We start from the raw sequence: 7,940 nt of genomic DNA on the forward strand, positions 1-7,940 counted from the left end.
TTTTATAAATGAGTTCATATTATGCTACGAAATACTATTAACTACTCTTAATATTCTGTATGATTAACTTATTCCATTTGACTATTTTGAAGGAAATGGCACCGACTACTCGACACACCGTGAATATGAATGAAGAGGAATTCCGTACTTTTCTAGCTTCAAACATAGCCGCAGTACAGGCTGCGCTACATACCAACAATAACCTTGGATCTAGCAGTACAGGAAATCGTGTAGGATGCACCTACAAAGAATTCACTGCCTGCAAACCTTTGGAATTTGATGGAACCGAAGGACCGATCGGATTGAAACGGTGGACCGAGAAGGTCGAATCGGTGTTTGCCATAAGTAAGTGTACTGAAGAGGACAAAGTGAAGTACGCTACGCATACCTTCACAGGTTCTGCGTTAATATGGTGGAATACCTATCTAGAGCAAGTGGGACAAGACGATGCGTACGCACTACCGTGGTCAGCATTCAAGCACTTGATGAACGAGAAGTACCGTCCCAGAACTGAGGTCAATAAGCTCAAGACAGAACTTAGAGGGTTACGAACCTAAGGATTTGATATTACCACGTACGAAAGACGATTCACAGAATTGTGCCTATTGTGTCCGGGAGCATTCGAAGATGAGGAAGAGAAGATCGACGCGTTTGTGAAAGGATTACCAGAAAGAATCCAAGAAGATATAAGTTCACACGAGCCCGCCTCCATACAACAGGCATGTAGAATGGCTCACAAAGTAGTGAACCAGATTGAAGAAAGAATTAAAGAACAGACTGCTGAAGAGGCCAATGTGAAGCAAGTCAAAAGAAAGTGGGAGGAAAACGGTGATAAGAATCACCAATACAACAACAACAACAGCAATTACAACAATAATCGCAACAATTATCCCAACAATCGCAACATCAATCGCAACTACAACAAACGGCCCAACAACAACAACAACAACAACAACAACAACAACAGCAACTACAACAATCATTCCAACAACAATAATAACCGCAACAACAACAACAATCAGAAGCAGCTATGCCAAAGGTGTGAAAAGTATCACTCGGGGTTCTGCACCAAATTTTGCAACAAGTGTAAAAGAAATGGTCATAGCGCGGCGAAGTGTGAGGTCTACGGACCAGGGGTTAATAGAACGAAAGGAACAAATGGTATCGGAACGAGTAATGGCGGAGCAAGTAGTGTCGGAGCAAGTTATGCCAATGTAGTTTGTTATAAATGTGGAAAATCGGGCCACATTATTAGAAATTGCCCGAACCAGGAGAACACGAATGGACAAGGCCGCGGAAGAGTTTTCAATATTAATGCGGCAGAGGCACAGGAAGACCCAGAGCTTGTTACAGGTACATTTCTTATTGACAATAAATCTGCTTACGTTTTATTTGATTCGGGTGCGGATAGAAGCTATATGAGTAGAGATTTTTGTGCTAAATTAAGTTGTCCATTGACGCCTTTGGATAGTAAATTTTTACTCGAATTAGCAAATGGTAAATTAATTTCAGCAGATAATATATGTCGGAATCGAGAAATTAAACTGGTTAGTGAAACATTTAAGATTGATTTGATACCAGTAGAGTTAGGGAGTTTTGATGTGATAATCGGTATGGACTGGTTGAAAGAAGTGAAAGCAGAGATCGTTTGTTACAAAAATGCACTTCGCATTATACGAGAAAAAGAAAAACCCTTAATGGTGTACGGAGAAAAGGGCAACACGAAGCTACATCTTATTAGTAATTTGAAGACACAAAAACTAATAAGAAAAGGTTGCTATGCTGTTCTAGCACACGTCGAGAAAGTACAAACTGAAGAAAAGAGCAACAATGATGTTCCCATTGCAAAAGAATTTCCCGATGTATTTCCGAAAGAATTACCGGGATTACCCCCACATCGATCCATTGAATTTCAAATAGATCTTGTACCAGGAGCTGCACCAATAGCTCGTGCTCCTTACAGACTCGCACCCAGCGAGATGAAAGAACTGCAAAGCCAATTACAAGAACTTTTAGAGCGTGGTTTCATTCGACCAAGCACATCACCGTGGGGAGCTCCTGTTTTGTTTGTCAAGAAGAAAGATGGTACATTCAGGTTATGTATCGACTACCGAGAGTTGAACAAACTTACCATCAAGAACCGCTACCCACTACCGAGAATCGATGACTTATTTGATCAACTACAAGGCTCGTCTGTTTATTCAAAGATTGACTTACGTTCCGGGTATCATCAAATGCGGGTGAAAGAAGATGATATTCCAAAGACTGCTTTCAGAACACGTTACAGTCATTACGAGTTTATGGTCATGCCATTTGGTTTAACTAATGCACCAGCTGTGTTCATGGACCTTATGAACCTAGTGTGTGGACCATACCTTGACAAGTTTGTCATTGTTTTCATTGATGACATACTTATTTACTCAAAGAATGACCAAGAACACGGTGAACATTTGAGAAAGGTGTTAGAAGTATTGAGGAAGGAAGAATTGTACGCTAAGTTTTCAAAGTGTGCATTTTGGTTGGAAGAAGTTCAATTCCTCGGTTACATACTGAACAAAGAAGGTATTAAGGTGGATCCGGCAAAGATAGAAACTGTTGAAAAGTGGGAAACTCCGAAAACTCCGAAACACATATGCCAGTTTTTAGGACTAGCTGGTTACTACAGAAGGTTCATCCAAGACTTTTCCAGAATAGCAAAACCCTTGACTGCATTAACGCATAAAGGGAAGAAATTTGAATGGAATGATGAATAAGAGAAAGCGTTTCAGTTATTGAAGAAAAAGCTAACTACGGCACCTATATTGTCATTGCCTGAAGGGAATGATGATTTTGTGATTTATTGTGATGCATCAAAGCAAGGTCTCGGTTGTGTATTAATGCAACGAACGAAGGTGATTGCTTATGCGTCTAGACAATTGAAGATTCACGAACAAAATTATACGACGCATGATTTGGAATTAGGCGCGGTTGTTTTTGCATTAAAGACTTGGAGGCACTACTTATATGGGGTCAAAAGTATTATATATACCGACCACAAAAGTCTTCAACACATATTTAATCAGAAACAACTAAATATGAGGTATCGTAGGTGGATTGAATTATTGAATGATTACGACTTTGAGATTCGTTACCACCCGGGGAAGGCAAATGTGGTAGCCGATGCCTTGAGCAGGAAGGACAGAGAACCCATTCGAGTAAAATCTATGAATATAATGATTCATAATAACCTTACTACTCAAATAAAGGAGGCGCAACAAGGAATTTTAAAAAAGGGAAATTTAAAGGATGAAATACCCAAAGGATCGGTGAAGCATATTAATATTCGGGAAGACGGAACCCGGTATAGGGCTGAAAGGATTTGGGTACCAAAATTTGGAGATATGAGAGAAATAGTACTTAGAGAAGCTCATAAAACCAGATACTCAATACATCCTGGAACGGGGAAGATGTACAAGGATCTCAAGAAACATTTTTGGTGGCCGGGTATGAAAGCCGATGTTGCTAAATACGTAGGAGAATGTTTGACTTGTTCTAAGGTCAAAGCTGAGCATCAGAAACCATCAGGTCTACTTCAACAACCCAAAATCCCGGAATGGAAATGGGAAAACATTACCATGGATTTCATCACTAAATTGCCAAGGACTGCAAGTGGTTTTGATACTATTTGGGTAATAGTTGATCGTCTCACTAAATCAGCACACTTCCTGCCAATAAGAGAAGATGACAAGATGGAGAAGTTAGCACGACTGTATTTGAAGGAAGTCGTCTCCAGACATGGAATACCAATCTCTATTATCTCTGATAGGGATGGCAGATTTATTTCAAGATTCTGGCAGACATTACAGCAAGCATTAGGAACTCGTCTAGACATGAGTACTGCCTATCATCCACAAACTGATGGGCAGAGCGAAAGGACGATACAAACGCTTGAAGACATGCTACGAGCATGTGTTATTGATTTCGGAAACAGTTGGGATCGACATCTACCGTTAGCAGAATTTTCCTACAACAACAGCTACCATTCAAGCATTGAGATGGCGCCGTTTGAAGCACTTTATGGTAGAAAGTGCAGGTCTCCGATTTGTTGGAGTGAAGTAGGGGATAGACAGATTACGGGTCCGGAGATTATACAAGAAACTACCGAGAAGATCATCCAAATTCAACAACGGTTGAAAACCGCCCAAAGTCGACAAAAGAGCTACGCTGACATTAAAAGAAAAGATATAGAATTTGAAATTGGAGAGATGGTCATGCTTAAAGTTGCACCTTGGAAAGGCGTTGTTCGATTTGGTAAACGAGGGAAATTAAATCCAAGGTATATTGGACCATTCAAGATTATTGATCGTGTCGGACCAGTAGCTTACCGACTTGAGTTACCTCAATAACTCGCGGCTGTACATAACACTTTCCACGTCTCGAATTTGAAGAAATGTTTTACTAAAGAAGATCTCACTATTCCGTTAGATGAAATCCAAATCAACGAAAAACTTCAATTCATCGAAGAACCCGTCGAAATAATGGATCGTGAGGTTAAAAGACTTAAGCAAAACAAGATACTAATTGTTAAGGTTCGATGGAATGCTCGTAGAGGACCCGAGTTCACCTGGGAGCGTGAAGATCAGATGAAGAAGAAATACCCGCATCTATTTCCAGAAGATTCGTCAACACCTTCAACAGCTTAAAATTTCGGGACGAAATTTATTTAACGGGTAGGTACTGTAGTGACCCGAACTTTTCCATGTTTATATATATTAATTGAGATTGATCATCTAACCTCAAGAAATCTTTGTTTCTTACAGTAGGTTATCATTCTAATACAAGGTAATAATCATATTCAAACTTTGGTTCAATTTCTATAACTATAACAATCTTATTTCAAGTGATGATCTTACTTGAACTTGTTTTCGTGTCATGATTCTGCTTCAAGAACTTCGAGCCATCCAAGGATCCGTTGAAGCTAGATCCAATTTCTCTTTTCCAGTAGGTTTATCCAAGGAACTTAAGGTAGTAATGATGTTCATAACATCATTCGATTCATACATATAAAGCTATCTTATTCGAAGGTTTAAACTTGTAATCACTAGAACATAGTTTAGTTAATTCTAAACTTGTTCGCAAACAAAAGTTAATCCTTCTAACTTGACTTTTAAAATCAACTAAACACATGTTCTATATCTATATGATATGCTAACTTAATGATTTAAAACCTGGAAACACGAAAAACACCGTAAAACTAGATTTACGCCGTCGTAGTAACACCGTGGGCTGTTTTGGGTTAGTTAATTAAAAACTATGATAAACTTTGATTTAAAAGTTGTTATTCTGAGAAAATGATTTTTATTATGAACATGAAACTATATCCAAAAATTATGGTTAAACTCAAAGTGGAAGTATGTTTTCTAAAATGGTCATCTAGACGTCGTTCTTTCGACTGAAATGACTACCTTTACAAAAATGACTTGTAACTTATTTTTCCGAGATTAAACCTATACTTTTTCTGTTTAGATTCATAAAATAGAGTTCAATATGAAACCATAGCAATTTGATTCACTCAAAACGGATTTAAAATGAAGAAGTTATGGGTAAAACAAGATTGGATAATTTTTCTCATTTTAGCTACGAGAAAATTGGTAACAAATCTATTCCAACCATAACTTAATCAACTTGTATTGTATATTATGTAATCTTGAGATACCATAGACACGTATACAATGTTTCGACCTATCATGTCGACACATCTATATATATTTCGGAACAACCATAGACACTCTATATGTGAATGTTGGAGTTAGCTATACAGGGTTGAGGTTGATTCCAAAATATATATAGTTTGAGTTGTGATCAATACTGAGATACGTATACACTGGGTCGTGGATTGATTCAAGATATTATTTATCGATTTATTTCTGTACATCTAACTGTGGACAACTAGTTGTAGGTTACTAACAAGGACAGCTGACTTAATGAACTTAAAACATCAAAATGTATTAAAAGTGTTGTAAATATATTTTGAACATACTTTGATAAATATGTACATATTTGTTATAGGTTCGTGAATCGACCAGTGGCCAAGTCTTACTTCCCGACGAAGTAAAAATCTATGAAAGTGAGTTATAGTCCCACTTTTAAAATCTAATATTTTTGGGATGAGAATACATGCAGGTTTTATAAATGATTTACAAAATAGACACAAGTACGTGAAACTACATTCTATGGTTGAATTATCGAAATCGAATATGCCCCTTTTTATTAAGTCTGGTAATCTAAGAATTAGGGAAAAGACACCCTAATTGACGCGAATCCTAAAGATAGATCTATTGGGCCTAACAAACCCCATCCAAAGTACCGGATGCTTTAGTACTTCAAAATTTATATCATATCCGAAAGGTGTCCCAGAATGATGGGGATATTCTTAAATATGCATCTTGTTAATGTCGGTTACCAGGTGTTCACCATATGAATGATTTTTATCTCTATGTATGGGATGTGTATTGAAATATGAAATCTTGTGGTCTATTATTATGATTTGATAATATATAGGTTAAACCTATAACTCACCAACATTTTTGTTGACGTTTTAAGCATGTTTATTCTCAGGTGATTATTAAGAGCTTCCGCTGTCGCATACTTAAATAAGGACGAGATTTGGAGTCCATGCTTGTATGATATTGTGTAAAAACTGCATTCAAGAAACTTATTTCATTGTAACATATTTGTATTGTAAACCATTATGTAATGGTCGCGTGTAAACAGGATATTTTAGATTATCATTATTTGATAATCTACGTAAAGCTTTTTAAACCTTTATTGATGAAATAAAGGTTATGGTTTGTTTTAAAATGAATGCAGTCTTTGAAAAACGTCTCATATAGAGGTCATAACCTCGCAACGAAATCAATTAATATGGAACGTTTTTAATCAATAAGAACGGGACATTTCAAGTTGGACCAGTCTGAGCAACCTTCGGCTGGGACTTTGTTGTGGAAGACGAACTTCCATCTTTAACCAAAATCTTCAAACGTTTCTGTCTCCCTCTTGTTGACACCTTGGGAGCTTCAGCTAACTTTCGTTTCACTAAAACTTGACTATCATCAAGCGCTGTTACATCATTTTCATCAATCAATCGAGGACCAGTTTGTTTTGGTGGAGGCTGATTCACCTCTTCTTCACCTGCAACAGTAATATCAGTCTCATCCCCTGAATTACTGTTTTCATGTCGGCAACTCAAGCCTTCTGGACACACGTAGTTCTCATTAACCAGATGACCAATCAATCCTTTCTTCGGTACTTCCACTCGGCTCTGCAAAAACCTGTTAAAAGATTAATCATTTAAATGATTCTGCTTTAGTTCATCCTCAGGTATCTTTACCAACCCTTGAACCTGCTTCTCTAGCATAATCTGAAGAAACCTCGGGAACACCAGATGAACTTTTCTCTTCACGTTTAGAACCATCGCATCAAATATCACCTGTGAAAAGTTAAAAGCAGCGTTCAAAACCAACGCAACAAACATAGAGCTGTACTTTGCTGTCATCTCATCAAAACCTCCTTGCATCGGGCTCAAACATCTAAGAAGAACGTATGTAAAGTATCGATACTGCCTTGGAAGTTTCGTACATTTAACAGCTTTGGTTATATCACCAGTATAACCACACCTCTTTAAACACCTTCTAACCTTCAAAATCGGCAAATCAGTTGGCATATCATCATTGTCCGGAAACCCTAAATCTTCCCTGATAGTCTGTGCAGAAATACGAACAATCGTGTTGTTGATAGAACTCATTATCACCTTCTTGTTATCTTCAGTAACAACTTGGGCAACCTCCCAGAATTTTCTCTGATGAGAATAATACGGAGTGCACTCAGCAGTAATAGCTTTAAAGATCCTGGAACGTTTCAAGAAAGCAATGATCGGACCAAAACCTCCTCTTTGGGCCTCT

Source organism: Rutidosis leptorrhynchoides, chromosome 1, assembly GCF_046630445.1.
Source record: "Rutidosis leptorrhynchoides isolate AG116_Rl617_1_P2 chromosome 1, CSIRO_AGI_Rlap_v1, whole genome shotgun sequence".
NCBI lineage: Eukaryota > Viridiplantae > Streptophyta > Magnoliopsida > Asterales > Asteraceae > Rutidosis > Rutidosis leptorrhynchoides.